Raw genomic sequence first — 19691 nt, 5'->3', positions numbered from 1 at the left:
AACCTTATAACAAATCTTCCATATTCACCATAAGGTGGCACATTTTGTTCCTTGAAAGAAATTGTTGGAACTGGTTAAATATCGGATTTGTTTTTTAGGGAGGTTGTGAGATAACATGAGTTTCCCTCTTCCATATTGTCTCACCATGGCACTCCATTTCTATTTTGCTTTTATATATTTTTATTTAAAAAGATGTGAAGTTTACACAACTTTTGAATACCATCCTGTGTCTAATGGTCAGACAGAAAGAGTTAATCAACTTTGAAAAGTTTCTTAGATGTATTGTGAGTAGGATGCTAGATGTTCAGACCAGAAAGAACACCAAACCATTGTGGAATTTTCTTGAAATTTCCTCTGCCATTTTGCATTGAAAGTGTTGCGTTTTCAATATTTGTAAGAACTCATGCTCAGTCTTTTGGAGTTATATTTTGTATCATATTCTGCTCCTAGTGTTGCAGAATATCTGACTAGGCTTAGAGTGGCATGGCATCTGGCATGAGAGAACCTATGGTTTACATGCCATAGACAAAAGACAGTCCCAGAATATGTGGCTCAAATGTGGGATATCTACCTGAGGGTCTTGTTAAACATACAAAAGTCTGCACACATATAGAAATATTATAAAATGATCGCACTCGGATGTTCATACTAAAAACATCACTCTCAGTGGTTGGAGTTATGGTATTATATGTGTTTATATATTTTATGTATTGTTGTTTTTGTTGTTTCTAAGTCATTATGTCTTTTATTTTTACATATTTTCTCTTATGTTTATAATTATGTACTCTCCCTTTATACAGAGTTCTGTTCCATGATATCTGTGTCTGGAGTCCCAGGAGATGGGACCACCTTGACATCACCACTCCTGGGCCATACCTCAGGCTCTTTAAACTGACTGCAAAAGTCTAAGTGTGGCAACCATATGTTGTATAGTAAGTATTGTATTATTCTGCCTTGGAATTTTTGGTCTTCTTATTTTGTTCTGCTCTGTTTTAATGATTCTGATTTCTGGATATCATATTGGGTCTTTATCTGATTATTATTGCCTTGTAGGCAAACTCCTTTGTGTCTCCATTTCTCCATTGACCTTGTTTTCTGTTTTTACTATTTTTGTAAATTGCATTATTTATTTATAAAGATTTTTATTGGCCTTGTTTATACAAGCTGCAGGTTGATGGTTACTTTTCTTCTTGTGGAGCTTTTGCTACACATTTCAGGAATTACAAGATCCTCATTTTTGGGCCACTCCAGCTTAGGCCAGCTAATTGCCTTGCAGCTGGACTGAAATCAAGGTTGCCTCTGTTGGGCAGACCAGGTAAGACTTTGGCCTGCTCCCTACCTTGCTTTGGAGGTCTCCCCTTATTTTTGCTCTTGAATAAACTCCAATTCATAACACTTGGATGTTGTCCATGTGGAGTCTGTTCATTCTCCATGTTAAAATTAATTTTCTTCAGGAAGTGCAATCCACTTTCCTTCGAATTAAAGGCAGAGAAAACCATAATCTGACCTCACAGTGACCAAGAGGCTGCAACACGATTCTAATGCCCTGGATTTGAATGCCAAGCTCAATTGCATGTTTTCCTGGTGACTAGAACTCTTTTATAGCTGCTTCAGCTTTCCCCTACATTCTAAAGATGTGTATACCAACCTGATTGGCATTTCTTAATTGACATCTGTGAAGACTCGGGCACGCATGACTCCCCAAACACCCAACAGAACAGTCGCAGACACCAATCTCTGCAACACAGACATTTATTTCCGTTAGAAAGCACTTTCCCTTGCTCCCCACTACAGACCAGTACAAACAGTACACAAGAATAAGGCACCAATATACAGTTTGTTTCTTCCCCTTGTCTCTCTCTCTTTCTTTCAGGTCACCTCCTCCTCCTCCTTGCAAGTGTTGCCCTCTGACTCCAGTTTGTCTCCAGCCCTGTGGGAATCCATTGCAACCCAGGGGGCTGCCAAGTAGCAGTTTGGAAGAGATAGTGCCCTCCACCATAGTCATCTCCACCTGTCCTTCCATTACGGAGGCGTCCAAGCTGGGTAATGGCACCAGCCACCATCCATCACACACCTCATGGGAATATGCATGACCAGATCCTATGATGGACTGGTACTCTATTTAGGGTTGAATTCTACCTTTCATCCAGTGTTATCTTGATAGACCCTGTCACCTCTGTACCATTGAACTGTGTTTCATACATGATCAGAGATACACCATATACAGATTAATATATATTTATGTATTATACACAATGTATATCAAATATTTATGCCAAAATATGAATAGGAAACTTTACAAAAGATGTTGATAAAACAATAATTAGTAAAAGAACCCACAATCATATGTTTTCTGAATTTCCTTCTAGGCATTGTAGGCAGCATCGATCAACATAATAATACATTTTAATGTCCAATTTAATTATCAAAAAAATCACATAATGAAAGCTTTACTGTAAACAAAGTACAGAAATGTTTGTGTTTGTAATAATTATAATTTGGACAGTACTGGCTTTTCTTGCATTGATTAGTTCTCCTACAATGACCTCTATAAGTTAACGTAAGGGTAAGTAATATAGAAAACCAAAAAAACCAAAACAATCATCATAAAAACAATGACTGATTTCTAAGAGCTTCATGTTTTGCACTGTAGTTCATTGTGATGCCTACTTCAGTTACGTTGCACAAACATCGCATCACACAGCACAGACAAAGTGACCCTTCAGGGTTATGTGGGAGGTTTCTCTGTGGCAAAGAACCAGTGCAGAAGTCTTCATACTCCATTCTGCATGCATGGACTGTGTTCTTAAATTGAAAAGGAAGTAACATTTTTGCTGCTGTTGTTGTTGTTCCTAGAGTCTTCTATGATTTTTTTCAGGCTAGTGCAACTGACTTAATGGAAACCACAGCTGAGGGGCTTACCCTACTCACCAATTCTTGAATCTGAAAGAAAGAAAACTTGTGATATGTTCAACCTAAACAAAATTACAGAATAATTAGGAATAATCTCTGGGTACATTAAACATACAGAACATTAACCAATGTAAGTTAATAAATAGTGTTTGAGATAATTCTTCTGGATAGCAGCCTGGACTTGTATGTTTTACACTTTCTATATTTTTAACATTAAAGAATTCAAGGAGTTTTAGAGGTTTATCCAGTTTATTTAAACATTCAAACTTGATTTGTTTTATTTCTATTCCATTTTTTTAAAGAAAAAAAAGTCTTACCAAATTCTTTAAACATGTTGTTCATATTTGATCTTTGTGTCCTAACACTTTGGTTACATCCGCATTGCTGTTTTCTGCACTAGCATTCTGAATGCCATTCTTATGTATTTGAAGGCCTGGAGGCTCATTAGCCCTATCTTCTTGTTCATAATAAGAATGGCATGATTTAAATAATAGTTGTTCTATTTCTATTTTGTCAATAAACTGAGTTTTGTCGGTAAATCCAGTCCTCCTTCCTGTAGACTTCAATGGTACAAAATCTTGTATATTTATCATTGATTTTAGAAATGTAATTATTTAATTCCGTTAACCTTCTGATTTGCTTTTTTCTGTGTTTCTAATAGTATTCTGACAGATACTGCATCTCCAAAGATATGTCAGTTTTAATAAAAATATATATATCTTTTTTAGAAATAAATTGAACACAATCTTCATCCGCTAAAAATAACAGATTAAATCTCTTATTGTTAGGTCCACTGGTAGAGCTTGGCTTCTAAGTTTGAAGATAAGTTGAGAATGGTCCAAAATGACAATGGCATCATAAGTGCAACATTTGACCAGGAGTAGCAAATTATTGTTTATAAAAATGTTACTATAAGTTATGACCAACAGTATGGTACATATAGAACTAACAAATCCTTCTAAGACATTGATGATCCAGTCATAGACAGTTTGATATTTTATAGGAGTGGACACACATGGACATTGGTGGTATTAACTTCTCAATGTAAACCTGTTTCATATAATGTTGTCAAGGAGATCAAATTCTACCTCAGCAAAACCTGATGAGTTCTCAAGAGCCAACAGATGCAGAGGAGATATTGCCATTTGACACTGCCATGATGTTGATCACTGCTCAAATTGCTGTGAGCGTTGCTGCCTCCACATTTAAGGAAGTCCAACAGCACAACTCTAATGGGAGTTCTGAGGATGCTCTGTCCCATATTACTTCATTAACAAAATAAAATAGTAGATATTACCCTGTTCATGGGACCAAGCCCACAGGTTGCTTGATTATGTATTAAAATGTATGATACATCTAATAGTATCATTCTACTATCTAATATTATGATACCCGGGGCATAATAGCTTTAATAATCAGTAGTCCAACTCCTTGTGTTTCATTGTCATATGTGGAGTGACATGTCTTTCCAATCCAATGTTTTCTTTGGCCTGTGTTGATCTAACATCATCATCATTTTCACTCCACTTACCTTTATACCTGATGAGAGTCATTGTAATAATACACTGATCTAGGATATTTAAAACATCCTGCTCTCTGCACAATCTTATAATACCTCCTGGCAACTGCCCAGAAATCCCTAGGCCATTTGAGGCATATGATGCTCTCTGCAAAGCTTGGAGCCACTCCTAGTCTTCTCCCAGTTGTGGTCCAGAGTGACCGTTCCAACAATTTGGTGTAGTGGAGGTGAAATTAAACTTAAATCCAACAAATAAATACTTGACTTAAAATTCTTTCTTGATAGCACATACTTTTCTGCAAATGGTGCACCACTGACAGGAACTGCTTCTTAATACTGCCGTGAAAAATTAACTTTTGTTTCCAGTGTATCCTTGTATTTTTGAGAAAAATGTTTCTCAGTAGGGTGGCGCAGTGGGTAGAGCTGCTGCCTCGCAGTTGGGAGACCTGGGGACCTGGGATCGCTTCCTGGGTCCTCCCTGCGTGGAGTTTGCATGTTCTCCCCATGTCTGCGTGGGTTTGCTCCAGTTTCCTCCCACAGTCCAAAGACATGCAGGTTAGGTGGATTGGCGATTCTAAATTGGCCCTAGTGTGTGTTTGTGTGTGTCCTGCGGTGGGTTAGCACCCTGCCCGGGATTGGTTCCTGCCTTGTGCCCTGTGTTGGCTGGGATTGGCTCCAGCAGACCCCCGTGACCCTGTGTTCGGATTCAGCGGGTTGGAAAATGGATGGATGGATGTTTCTCGGTTCAACATGAAAATTTCTTCTAGTTAAAGCAGAAAAATAACATGTGTGACAATTAATGGAGATGTTAGTTGGAAATATAGTTACAATACATAATAGGAAGTAGTTATTCATGGAAATATGTGGAGGAATTTTCCAAGACTATTAACATTGCAGTCTGGAAGTGACTGGAAAGAATGGTTGGCCTCCATTCATTTCTAAAACTTTGTTATGTTCTCACATTTAATTGTCATGACTGATACCTGTGTAAAATAAATAACTTGACATTTTATAAAAAAAAATGACCTTGCTGGAGTTAGGTGGATGGAGACTGAAAAGTTCTTTTCACTTTCACTTTTAGGGGTAGTCTGTATACCCCACTTTATCTATTTGCCTGAGTAGGTTTTCTGAGCATTGGATGCTGCAGTTTGGTGCAAGCAAATCAAACTGACATCTTGTTTATTTTTTAAGCTATACTGTATATACTCACCTTCTGTAAGATGATCATCTTTACTTCAGTACTCATAGCTTCTGAAATTAGAGCTGAGACTTGAAGAATTACAACAGCAGGTTGGGCTACAAAACAAAAATCCAACCAAGTTAAACATGTGAGAAAAAATGTCACATCTGAAATGCAAGGATAGGTATTGAATCTCCCAAAGTGTAGAGTCCTGAAACTAACGCAAATACATACCAAAGTTCTGTGTGTTTTGTAAATGGAGAAAATGTGGATAAAAGCATTGTCCTTCCCTTCTGTACATAAATGTCAGCATTAACTCCTGTATTGTAAGGCTGTTTCACTACACTCTAATGACGTCAGACTTTATAAGTACTATAAAACTGAGTAAAGGAAAAACAATTTTGAAATGTTCAGTTCAGTCCTGTAACTACACACAGACAGCTTGTGACTTTGATGACTTCTAATTCATAAAACTCTTTTGGTAATATGAAGTGAACCAATAGATGTATCTTCATAAATCATTGCATACAGATCAGTTGCTACAGTAGCATTTTAGGCTCAGGTTAAGGCTACTTAATTTGAACCTTTAGGTTGATGTGGTTTCCAGTAGACAGGTCATAATCCATCTTGTAACATATTTCATAAACAACACAAACAACTGACACATAATAAAGTACTCAAAGTTCCAATATAAACCACTAAAAACTAAATAAATAAATACAGCATTTGATCTGGATAGTACAATAATGAAAAAGTTTCTGATCCAGAACAAAGTATAATATTCAGTTTAATACAGATCCATTTAAGAGGGCAGCCCCAGAAGATCCTGCAAGATTCTCCAGCAAAAGTATTAAACAAAAATAATAGAGAAAATAATAATTCTTTATGCCTACAGAATAATTACTTGATTTTGTACTCTAGGGACAGGATAGAACCTGTATTCAGACACCGGATGGGGTGTTGGCTCAGTTTTTAATAGCTTTCATTGGATTTTGGCCGAGATGGGTAGCATAATACTTAATGTGGATCAAATATGGCTTAGAACATAAGCATAGTTTTTTTGCTAATGTAATATTAATTATTTTCCTTCTATTCTCATGCCATTTCTCTAGATATTTGTTGGATGTGCTTTCATGAAGCATAACACTATATGCTGCACAGCTAACAACATTGGGCATAAATTGCTAAAATACAAAAAAGCACTAATGATGTAAATTACATATATACACAAACAGACAAACCAATCTTTTATTTTTACACTTTCTCTAGGCCAAGTTTCTCCTTTATTCCAAAAAGAGAATTAAACACAAAGTAGGAGGACAGAAGCAAAGTCATTGAGATGAGCGAGAGACTAGAAATGTGTACTTCAGAGCTCCATAATCAAAGACAGTCCTAGATGGGACATTAGCTTGTATAATTAGACATGCTCCCACTCACTTAGCACATGCCAGTTTGTACTTGTTAATATACAAGACAAATAGGTTGTAGTGTGTGTATTTGAAAGGTTACTGTAGAGGAAACCAGAGTTCCCAGAAAAAAAAGCAACACTACCTGAAGTGCATATCCTACTAGAAGGCTCTCCCCAGTTATTTATCAAATGAAGGTCCAAACTGTGTGTCAATAATGTTACTGGTTACACGGACACCCTCTTCTATTATAAGTAAAATATGTACAAGCATGACTTTACAGGGCGGCACAGTGGCGCAGTGGGTAGCGCTGCTGCCTCGCAGTTGGGAAATCTGGGGACCTGGGTTCGATTCCCGGGTCCTCCCTGCAATGGAGTTTGCATGTTCTCCCCGTGTCTGCGTAGGTTTCCTCCGGGCACTCCGGTTTCCTCCCATGTTCCAAAGACATGCAGGTTAGGTGGGATTGGCGATTCTAAATTGGCCCTAGTGTGTGTTTGTGTGTGTCCTGTGGTGGGTTGGCACCCTGCCCAGGATTGTTTCCTGCCCTTGTGCCCTGTGTTGGCTGGGATTGGCTCCAGCAGACCCCCCGTGACCCTGTGTTCGGATTCAGCGGGTTGGAAAATGGATGGATGGATGACTTTCCAGCCTTGGCTTGCTTACTTCATTTTCATCCAATGCTTTCTTTAACTAAAGGCAAATTCCTGTTATGTTGAGTATTGTTGTGCCAGATTTGTACCAAAAAAGTTAATTTTACTGTAGTTGCTCAGACAAATTACATGCTTATTAGTGAATGCATAAAGTTATACAACTGAATTTTCTAAGAAACCACACTACCATTGGGCTTTATGTAATGTGGGCACTGAAAGGCTGACTGGCACATATCACACTGACAAAAGCATATCTTCTGCATGTAAAAAATATTTTTTAAAACCAAATGCAAAATATTCATAAGCTTGTCTGTTACCTCTTTTGTCACTCTAAATTGGTCAGTATTGGTCATGACGTTTTGTGAAAAATGCTTTCTGGTAATGGGCAGCACAATGGCGCAGTGGTAGTGCTGCTGCCTCGCAGTAAGGAGACCTGGGTTCGCTTCCCGGGTCCTCCCTGCGTGGAGTTTGCATATTCTCCCCGTGTTTGCAAGGGTTTCCTCCCACAGTCCAAAGACATGCAGGTTATGTACATTGGTGATCCTAAATTGTCCCTGGTGTGTGTGTGTGTTCTGTGGTGGGCTGGCCCTGCCCGAGATTTGTTCCTGCCTTTCACCCTGTGTTGGCTGGGATTGGCTCCAGCAGACCCCGTGACCCTGTGTTAGGATATAGTGGGTTGGAAAATGACTGACTGACAGACTTTCTGGTAATTATATACTCCAGTTTTCCTCTCACATGCCAGAGTCGTGTGTTAGGCTAAGTCTAGACTGACCCAACATGAATGAATGTAGATGTATGCACAAGTGTGCCCTGTGCTTGGGTGGTGCCCTGTCTATGGCTTGTTCCAGTCTTATGTCTAGTGCTGCTGGGATAGGCTAGGATGTCCGATCAAACTGAGTTAAATTTAGCAGGTTCAGGCAAGGGAAATATGGATTACATCCTTAAGTATTTCAAGGAACCAATTAATGTAAAGATTTTTCGCATTCTTTAATTTCCTAAACACATTCCTTTAGAGATTTGACACAAGAACATTTATCTTTTTTATAAATTTTGATGCATACATTATACATGCTTGTTGTTTTTTACATACTAAATGAATTTCATGGGGTGAGGAAGGGCATAATAGAGAGAAAGTAAAATAAGTTGAGAGGAAAAGTGCTTCAGAGGTCCCTGGTTGGAGGACAGTAGGCATTGCCACTACAAGAGACAGACAGGGGCAGGGGCATCATTAGGATTTGCAAAGAGATCAGGGTCCTGGCCCTACATGTGATTTTCATGTGCAGTCTTAGTCAGAAAAAAGAATCAAAGAACCGGGGAAATGAGGGCTTCCCCTATGAGTTTTGTGTGTGTCAGGGTTCAATGGTGGGGTTTGAAGATCAGGGGCTGTCCTTGAAAAAGGGCAGCTGTAAGTCAAAGTGACAGTGCCATCTTTTTCATTGGCATGGCACATGAGACATCCACTACAGCACCAGGCGTGAGCTGGTGCTTTGCACGTTTTTCATTAAACCCACCACTTTATGTGAAGTGAAATAAGGTAAGAGTTAAAAAATAAATGCTCTTTGCAACTGAGTGGGCCTCTGAGTATAGTTCAAAAAGATCTCTCCAACTGATAAAGCTATTTAGGCCAGCAACCAAAAGACATATTGCAGGGTTATTTTACACACTAAGGCCGCTCCTGCTTATTGCTTTAGTCAGCATGACTATAACTCAACTTTATCAACCTTAAATGACAAAAATGTGAACCAATTATCACCCGAAACATTTAATTAATGTGCACTCAAACCAATGGCAAAATGTCATCCCCTTCATTTATAAACCAGTGTCAGCTTCTGCTCTCTAACAGACCTTCTATTTTTTAGGGAGAGGCCCACAACAAAGGACTTGGACACCTCCACTCCATTGGAAATTCTAGTGCATCACTTAGCAGCAGTGGACAGCACATAATAGAGTGAGGTGTGGGTGACACATTGAATCTAGCGTCGTTAAAAGAGTTATTTTGGGAAGTCAGAAGAGACATGTATAATACATCACATTTTATTTGCTGAAGAAAAGCCTTAACTGTTTATTAACTCTCTGTAAATGTAATATTAGTAAAAGGGGTTCACTGTGTGAAATGACAAGACCAGTCAACCTCCACACAGAGAGAAAGACCTAGGGCCTCATGTATCACATCTTGTGTAGAATTCAAACTAAAACACGGTGTACAGACAAAACTACAAATGTGTGTGCCCACAAAAAAAAATTCAGATGCATAAGAGTGTGCGTAAGCAAAGTTCTTCGCATTTTCCTTTTATGAATCCCAATCAAAGTGAGTTTTGAGGACATGCATGCACCTACAGCCATACCCCAAATCCAACCAGAATTTTGCATATTTGAATATGCAAATCAATATAAATAGCCCCTTCTGTTCAGTGCCTTCTTATAAGACAATGGCAAAAGCATGTGTGAAAAAGAAGAACTTCAGCGAATGCAAAATGAAGGTCCTGGTCAGTGAAGTGGAGGCAAGGAAAAATATACTGTTTGGTGGCTTAAGAAGTGATATAAACAACAAAATGAAACTGATGGAGTGGCAGAGTGTGGTGAAGGCACTCAAAAGTTCAACTTCAGAAAGTCGCCCAGTGCTCGAAATAAAAAAGAAGTGCTCAGATATCAAAGTCGACATGAAAAGGTGAGTCGCAGCCCCCCAGCACTGGAGGAGGTAGCAGAATTCTGGGGCTCACACTGTTTGAGCAGCAAGATGCTGCAATTATTTGCGAGACACAGATAATGACGTTAATAAAGTTGAAATGCTTTCTGTTTACATAAGCAAATTCATTCTCTGAAGGCACCTTTATGGCAATGTGAGTGCAAAGAATCCCTCCGATTACATTTGGAAAACTGGACATTGCTGCGAATTGCACTTTGATGTTTGCCTGTTCAACCACAGTATAAGGAAATCTTACATATCTGGATGACAAGCGAATAATACCATCCCATACAGCTGGCATGGCGTGACTCAGTGATGACTGTGAAATACCTGACTGGTCAGCCAGTTCATGTTGAAAAGCGCCTGTGGCTAAAAACTCAAAGGAGAAGGTAGAGCACAATTTCTCAAAGTCTGCTTTTGTAAAGCTGGCCCCAGATCAGCACACAACTCTAAGATGATAGCTCTAAGAAATGTAAATTGACCTAGAAGCCAGTCATCATCATGAAAGAAGAAATAATCAGTATGATCTCTAAATACACACTCACTACTAATTCTTCCATTTGTAATGTCTTCTGACAACACTACAGCAGCCATGGTAGTTGGAATAGTTTGACCATTCTTTGCACCATTATATTGTTACAGAATGATTACAATCAAGCACCATTAATTTGTAAACGAACTTCAATTAATTTCACTGCATTTGACAAAGCTCGCATTACGAATGCAAATCTAAAAAAGAAAGGTAATCCACACTGAAGCAATAGCACTGCTTTGACGCTTGGTGGCACCCATTTGTAAAACCGAGCAGAAACATGAGTATGCATGGTCTGAGGCTGTGATGAAAAAATGTACGTAGCGTTATGGTTTATAAATCTTGATGTGAGCTTGGAAACAGGCATATGCAACATTTTTCTGTATACGTATCATTTATACACGAGGCACCTGGATAAAGAAACACCAAGCAAGATTTTCTTTTTCCGCAGTAAAGCCATTACATAGCCTTCCTGTCAAGGTTGACGTCAACTTCTTGATATGGCACACAGCACTTTGAAACTCTGAGGTGTCAGTTGTACGCCTGATGACAAAAAACACAACAGCAGGGTTCTTGAGAGCTTTGCTGTTAAGTGGCACAGGAGAGATGTTGAGTGCTACGTTGTCAGATAGTGCAGTCATGTGGTGCAACAGAGGTATCAAACACAGCACTTCTGTGCGATGATCTGTTAATTGCAGTTGAGTAGGCAAGCATCCTTATCTTGAGCTGCAGATGTATCAGCCTCTTGGCTGTTTTCTTACAATGAAATGATGCTGAAAATACCATTACAGGTCCAGATCTTGGCTTTGAGACTGTACTTTCATTGCTGCTCTGGGGTCTGTAGCAATTCACTCTGCCACACCTTTTCCAGGCTCCGTGGGTCATGAGTTTCACTAGCATCCACGCATCCAGGCCAGTGGACCTTACAAGATGAAGAAGCATTGGTGGAGCTGCAAAGAGCTGCATTCTCTCTGCTTTCTTCACCTCTGAGTCACCCAGGTCCTTTGTAGTCTCCATGGCACTCATTTTACTGTTTTTCCACATTAAACAGTAGATCTTCTCATCCTCTTTCTGACACCAATGTAGCGCCAATGCTCTGAGCCAGAACTATTTTACTACTACTTTGCTCTTTATATGGCTCTTTGAGGTAGCTCACTATCCTTAAAAGGACTGCCCGCCTTAACTGCACAAGATGGAATTCTGTTTAGAGACTTTGCAGGCTTGATTTTTCATAGGCACCTCTGTCACTGCTGATGCCAGCTTATACTATGGGTGTCAGCACCAGTACAATTTTAAGTACTGTGGATGCTGCTGTACTGATCCCTAACTATGCTACGAAACCAGTTGGGTTAGACAACAGCTGACTTTTTCCTATAATAATGGGGCCCTATGAAATGCTGCTTAGTTTCTGCTTCCATTAAAAATAACCAGACACCACACTTATAGCACCAAAATATTGAAAACAAAATCAAACAAGAAATACAGAATCGACACAAACACAAATGTGTGTGACAACACAAACTACAATTATTAGCCCCAAAATGTTGATCCTGTCCCAGTGAAAACTGTCCATATCCTGGTCAAGCGCAGTTAATAGTGGTATAGAAGATAGATTCGCTTCTCACAATGTAAATACAGTTTAACTTCTACCTCATTTTCCAAAGCCTGCCTGTGACCCACTTCTCCAGGGGCCTCATGTATAAATGGTGCATACGCACAGAAATGTTGCGTAAAAAGTTTCCACGTTCAAATCGCGATGTATAAAACCTATACTTGGCGTAAAGCCACGCACTTTTCGATGGTACCTCCTACCCTGTCGTACGCAAGTTCTCCGTTAGGTTTTACAGACTGGCGGCACCCAGCGTCAAAGCAGTGCTACTGTTCCTGTGTGGTTACCCTTTCTTAGATCCACATCCATGACAGCGGCTCAAGTGCTCCTTGTAGAACTGTACTTGCAAGTTACCGTGAGGTAATTGTACTTATGATACAGTTATAATATTGCACAACCTGAGCCACTTTATAAAGCGCGTATTCACATATGATGACGATATCATTTTTAAGATGAAATGCAGCAAAATATGTTGATTATATTATACAGATAAAACTTGAGCTTGAGCTTTGTTCACGGTTTGTTCCTGCCTCACGCTGTTTTCATGCTGTGGCTGGCACAACACTGGAAGGATAGATGGATAGAATAATTAAACATTACGATGGTCCTTAAAAGTTTTGAAGAATCGGCGTTCTAAGCTTACAGATGGCTTAATGTCTATTACAGAGCTGATTGTGTGGCAATTGGGTATTTGGGTATTTGGAGAAAGAAAAGTAAGGACAGGAATTGGGGGTTAGTACATTTGAAAAAGACAGTACTTCTGTAATAAAGCATTTCATTGAAGGTCGCGCATGGCGCAGCAAGCATCTTGTTGCTGTAAGACATGAACAATCACTGCGCCACCGTGATCCCATGTTTCAAGTATACTTCTCAGTATTTTAATTACTCAGAGAGCTGTAATATTACGAACGTAATGGATTCTGTGTCCTGTCGGAGGAAGAACACGTAGTGATTCAGGCACATAGAGCACATATACAGTAAAATCAAATACAAAACAAAGCATTTAACGTGCTACTTTAGTTACGATGGGATTTGAGAAACTAGTAAATTAAATGATTTTAAGATGAAGTTTATGATGTTCTACTTTAATGACAAAATAAACTACATGAGTAAATTGGAAATTTCGAGATTAAAGTTGACATTTCGTGCTTTTTTCACACTGTGTGCCTTTTTTTTCATTGTATCCTAATAAGCTTTCATATGACACTCGGGCGGTGGGCTACGAGTCGCCTTTTCACGCCGACTTTGATATGTGACAACTTCTTTATTCCGGGCACTGTGCAAATTTGTGAACTTGAGCTTTCGAGTTTCTCCGACACACTATGTCACTCGATCAACTTCCTTTTGTTGCTTATATAACTGTTTAAACCAACAAATAGTATGTTTTTCTTTGCCTCCATTTGGTATTTGCTGAAATTCTTCTATTTTTCCTCGTACATTTGCCATTGCCTTTTCACAGAATGCTGGGCTTAAGGACTACTTAAGCACTTACCTCTGCTCCTTAGGGACAAGCTGACAGAGATGGGAGTAGATTCATACCTGGTGGCATGGATCGTGGACTATCTTAAAGACAGACCTCAGTATGTGCATCTTGGGAACTGCACATCTGACATTTTGGTCAGCAACACAGGAGCGCCACAGGGGACTGTACTTTCTTTGATCCTGTTCAGACTATATACATCGGACTTCCAACACAACTCGGAGTCCTGCCACATTCAAAAGTTCGCTGATGACACTGCTATCGTGGGCTGCATCAGGAGTGGGCAGGAGGAGGAGTATAGGGACCTAATCAATGACTTTGTTAAATGGTGCGACTCAAACCATCTACACCTGAACACCAGCAAAACCAAGGAGCTGGTGGTGGATTTTAGGAGGCCCAGACCCCTCATGGACCCCGTGATCATCAGAGATGACTGTGTGCAGATGGTGCAGACCTATAAATACCTGGGAGTGCAGCTGGATGATAAATTGGACTGGACTGCCGATACTGATGCTCTGTGTAAGAAAGGACAGAGCCGGTTATACTTCCTTAGAAGGCTAGCGTCCTTCAACATCTGCAATAAGATGCTGCAGATGTTCTATCAGACGGTTGTGGCGAGAGCCCTCTTCTATGCAGTGGTGTGCTGGGGAGGCAGCATTAAGAAGAAAGACGCCTCATGCCTGGACAAATTGGTGAGGAAGGCAGGCTCTATTGTTGGCATGGAGCTGGACAGTTTAACATCTGTGGCAGAGCGACAGGCGCTCAGCAGGCTCCTATCAATTATTGAAAATGCACTGCATCCACTAAACAGTGTTATCTCTAGACAGAGGAGCAGCTTCAGCGACAGACTGCTGTCACTGTCCTGCTCCACTGACAGACTGAGGAGATCGTTCCTCCCCCAAACTATGCGACTTTTCAGTTCCACCCAGGGGGGTAAACGTTAACATTATATAAAGTTATTGTCTGTTTTTACCTGCATTATTATCAATCTTTAATTTAATATTGTTTTTTGTATCAGTAAGGTGCTGCTGGAGTATGTGAATTTCCCCTTGGGATTAATAAAGTATCTATCTATCTATCTCTATCTATCTATCTATTTATATTGATTTGCATATTCAAAGAGGCATAATTCTGGGAGGAGTTGGGGCGGGACAGCAAGCGTGTGCACGTGCGTTTATTTCCACGCTGAGTGTGATTTATGTAGCGGAAGAGCGTGGAATTCTGGCGAACGCAAAGATTCCTGCATCTGGATTTTTCTGTGCGTAAGCACATTTCGGCTTTTGTACTTACGTCATGTTATAGTGCGAATTCTATGCACGGCGTTATGCATGAGGCCCCAGGACCTTTCTTTTGGCTTGTTGGAACAGCAGGTTAAATGGTTGTGTAGTGGTGGCTGCATAAATATCGTTTGACATACAGTATATTCTGTTTTCTAATTTTTTGTCCTTTATGGCCGTACTTTAATATGCTGTTAGTGAAATGCTGGAGGGAGGCCATGTTATTCGAAAAGGAGTCTGAGTAGTGAATAGCTGTGTGTTTGGGGATTTTGTCATTCCCTCTCACTAAGTTTCAAAAAGGAGGAAAAAGTGGAATTGGGATTTTTTCTTTTCTTTTGAGCCATGGAGATTCAGCATGATTTTGTGATGATTCAGAGGAAGACCCGCTCAGAGTGAAATCATCCAAGTGGATTGCGTGATGGCAGATCGTCCTGAATGCTTTCTCTTGACTCTTATCCTAGAGCTTTTAGTAGCTGATCATGAAGATGGAAGGTGTGACGGTTTAGGGTGTTCTTGACCCTTTGAACCCTCAGACCAGACGTCAGACACCAGATAAAAGTCCAAATATTGAATTTATTAGGACAAATACGTGCACAAAGCACCCTCCTCTCCACAACACTCATATAAATCAATACGATAAACAATAATCAATCCTCCACTCTCCCAGACGCGTTGCCACACTTCCACCCAGCTCAGCTCGACGTCTGGGATTTTCCACAATCCTTTTATAGTCCTTGACCCTGAAGTGTTCTCAATCCTTTAGTCCATGTGACCTCGTATCACTTCCGGGTTACATAAAAAGTCCTTTCTTCATCCCGGAAGCACGTCATTCCTCCTGTTGCTGTGACTGAGACGTACTTCCGGGTTATAGGGCACGTTAGAGTCTCTGGGCCTCCCTGCAGCATCCTCTGTTGGCCCCCAAGGTATCCAGCAGGCCTGTGAAGGAAAACTTCAATATCCATGATGCCCTGCTGGAGTTCGGGGCCCTTCCATGTTGCAGGGATGGCTCCATGTGGTGGCTTGGGGGTGTTGGCCGGAATATACAGCCGGCAATCCCTCACAAAGGGTATATGTTGATCAGTACCTTTGCTGAGCTATGTATCCTGCAAGCTTTCTAAAGAGGGAGCTGAGAAGACAACATTTACCTGGGTGAAGCAGATTGATCAAAGAAGAATTGTGGCACTATCAAACACCATCCTTTAAAATGGAGCATGCTTTGGAAGTCACACTGTGCAGTATTTACATGTTCATCAAATTACTTTTGGAGTAGTATGAACTGTTCATTTCTAATTATTCTGAGTTTCTTTTATTGAAAAATTAGAGAATTGTTTGTGTCTAATGCAGTGAAAATAATTTGAGGAAATTATTGTTGGAGTTTTTTTCTCAATGAGTGGAAGGGGGGTGCTAACTATTAATTGGGTCACTCGGCTTTCTTAAATATGTTTTAGATATTAGCATATACATTAAATTACAGTGAAGGGAGTTACTTGGTACATAACATTGTACAATACAACTCCTTTCTTTTTATCTCTCTCTTTAAACTTTTGCTAGGGTTGAAGGAAAGGAACAAAGTGGGACAGGAAATTATTTACCTCTTAAACTATCCATCCATCCATTATCCAACCCGGTATATCCTAACTACAGGGTCACGGGGGTCTGCTGGAGCCAATCCCAGCCAACACAGAGTGCAAGGCAAGAAACAAACCCTGGGCAAGGTGCCAGCCCACCGCAGGGCACACACACACACACACACACCAAGCACACACTAGGGACAATTTAGAATCGCCAATGAACCTAGCCTGCATGTATTTGGACTGTGGGAGGAAACCCACGCAGACACGGGGAGAATATGCAAACTCCATGCCGGGAGGACCTGGGAAGCAAACTCGGGTCTCCAAACTGCGAGGCTTCAGTGCTACCCACTGCGCCATATATTTTAAATATTTATTTATTCATCTTAAAATGAGGGGTCTTATGTGACTAGTCTAGGTCACTTGTTAATATGATTGAGGTAAGAAATACCTTTGGAAAGTGCAAAGAGTTCTCTGATTCCAGAAGACTGTATTTCTCCTGACAAGGAAACAGATTCTCTACTCCGGTGCTATCACTGTGATCCCCTGACTTCATAAATCACTCTTTTGCTTGAACCTTCATTTTATCCACTTAGAGTGACTTTCTGCTTCTACTCAACTGAAAGTCCTCAGTACCTTCCTCCCTTAAAGATTCAGTTTCTACCTCCACTTTGGGCAACTAACACAGTCAAATAATGAGACTGTGATCCATGCATGTTGGAGGATCGCCTTACTTGCTTGATCAAGGTATGTGATAACCTTTTGGGGTGGGAGGGGGTACTGTTACTAACAATCTCTTCTCCTTCTTTCCCTGGAGCACCAAGAAAGTGTCCTGTGAAGGGCACTTAGCCCCGCCCCTCCCAGTTTGTGCATAATAAGAAGTCCAGTTTCCCAGAAAGAGGCATCATTTGTATTAAGAGCGACCTGCCAGACAGAATTACGGTTATTTGACAGCCAAGAGCCAGATACTTTGTTGTTGTGCCTGAGAGGCTAGCTCTTTTCCACCAAAGAGGCATGATTTTCATTTGGACTTTTGTTATTAAATAGGCTGACCTGGTTGGTGTCACAACTTTTCAATTTTGTGCAGCAACCTGTCACTCCTGCACCCAGCCACAAAGACATATAATAAGGGGAGGCCGCAACACCAAAGACATCACTAAAGTTGTACTGATACACTGCATATACGTGTATACTGTATAATTTCTTTTATATTAATAGTTATTTGTACTTTTCTGCTTGCATGTCTCTGCAGATCATGAAATGCTTATGACTTGTGAACAGTTGCTTAAAAGAAGCAGGAGAAAACTATAGTCTTTGAACAAATGTGAAACCTCCCTTCACAAAAACAGTGACACTTTTTAAGAGAAGGAAGGAAGGCACATAATTCACATACACAAAGAAAGAAGACAACAACACTTGTACTTGCACCAAATACAACAGATTAGGGGTGTGGAAGACAACGTCACACTCCTCAGTTAAGTATTGCATTCAGGAACAAGAGGTCTAACAAGTTCATAAGGAATTAAACTAAACTCAGTTTAACTTTCCTCCACTTTACATCTACAGCAAAATGTAATGTAGAAGAGCTTTACATTTATTTTTCATTATGCCTTTCTTTTAGCCATTGCATGTCAAGCCAGTAACCACCTAAAATGGAGACTGTGTTAAATGCATGTCTTGTGAGGTAGATAAATGAGCATTGCTGATTCTGACATTAAAGACTTTATAATAAAAAATGAAAATCATAAATAAGAAATAATAATGGTACTGTATAAAAACTTTAAAATGCACACCTTCTTGGTGCAGAAATGTAAGTTAACCTTTCTCATGTTTGACCTAAGACTGAAGAAACTTTAAAACTCATCAGTCATATATATGGTACACAAACTGAAGAAAATCATCAGTCATTAAAAAATAGTTTATGATACATATGAAAAATATATAGGGCTATATATGTTGAGCAGAAGTTTGGAAGGCCCTGGACCTGCGATGGGAAAAGTTTGAAAAGCAAACAGTGCCTCTACAAGACAACATCCAAAATCACAAGATGGGTAAGAAGGTCATTGGAGCTCAGGATGAAACTAAACAAAACATCAAGGATGCTGGAGGGCAGCTCATATGTCCTAGCAAGCCAACTAAAAGGGACAGGAAAAAGGCAAGAAACAGGTTTGGAAGGTGGAACAAATGACTGTATAACACATCACAGCCTTGAAGGAGCAATTAAATGATATTAAACTCTATGAACTGAAGCCAAATTTAAAACAATCCTTACCTGTTCCTGAAGAAATGGTGCTTGACAAATAAGGAGAAAATGAAGATCCATTCATAGAAAACGTAGAACCTGATGCTGTGGTGCCAGTTGCTGAGACTGCTAGCCCAGAAGTGGGACGTTCAGTACTTGAAAATGATGAGTTCTGTGCAGTTCTTGTGGAAGTTGATTGTGGTGTTGTTGAGGGAGTACTTTCAGTAGTTGAATGATTAGAAGAAATCAAAAAGGGTAATATTGATGGACTTGCTATTGTTGATGTGGATGATTGTACTATTGTTGTGGTGGTACTATCAATAGTTGACTGACTAGTGGGAAATGGTGTTGTCACAAAGGGTGATGATGACGTAGTTGATGCTGCTGTTGATGTTGTAGATGTCACTATTGAAGGAGTGGAAGTTTCTGTACTTGACTGACTTGTGGATGTTGATTGCGCTGTTTTTGTGGTAGTACTTTCAGTAGCTGACTGACTAGTGGGAACTGGTGTTGTTATAGAGGCTGATGCTGACGGACTTGATGGTAGTGTTGATGTCAAAGATGTCATTGTTGAAGTACTGGATGATTCCATTGTTGACTGACTTGAGAAAGTTGATTGTTGTGTTGTA

At 40.0% G+C, this 19691-nt stretch overlaps 1 long non-coding RNA gene across 1 annotated transcript; it reads right to left on the bottom strand.

Moving 5' to 3' along the window:
* Window positions 1–1736: 1736 nt before the first annotated feature.
* LOC114643659 (uncharacterized) lies at window positions 1737–19388 on the bottom strand. Its single transcript, XR_007934019.1, has 3 exons — window positions 19093–19388; window positions 5643–5728; window positions 1737–2943 (listed from the first exon to the last, which is right to left on the bottom strand). It is a non-coding gene; the product is annotated as an uncharacterized LOC114643659 (long non-coding RNA).
* Window positions 19389–19691: the final 303 nt, after the last annotated feature.

Source organism: Erpetoichthys calabaricus, chromosome 2 (genome assembly GCF_900747795.2).
Source record: "Erpetoichthys calabaricus chromosome 2, fErpCal1.3, whole genome shotgun sequence".
Classification (NCBI taxonomy): domain Eukaryota; kingdom Metazoa; phylum Chordata; class Cladistia; order Polypteriformes; family Polypteridae; genus Erpetoichthys; species Erpetoichthys calabaricus.
The sequence above is the reverse complement of the archived record's forward strand: the minus strand, read 5'-3'. Positions and strand labels throughout refer to the sequence as shown.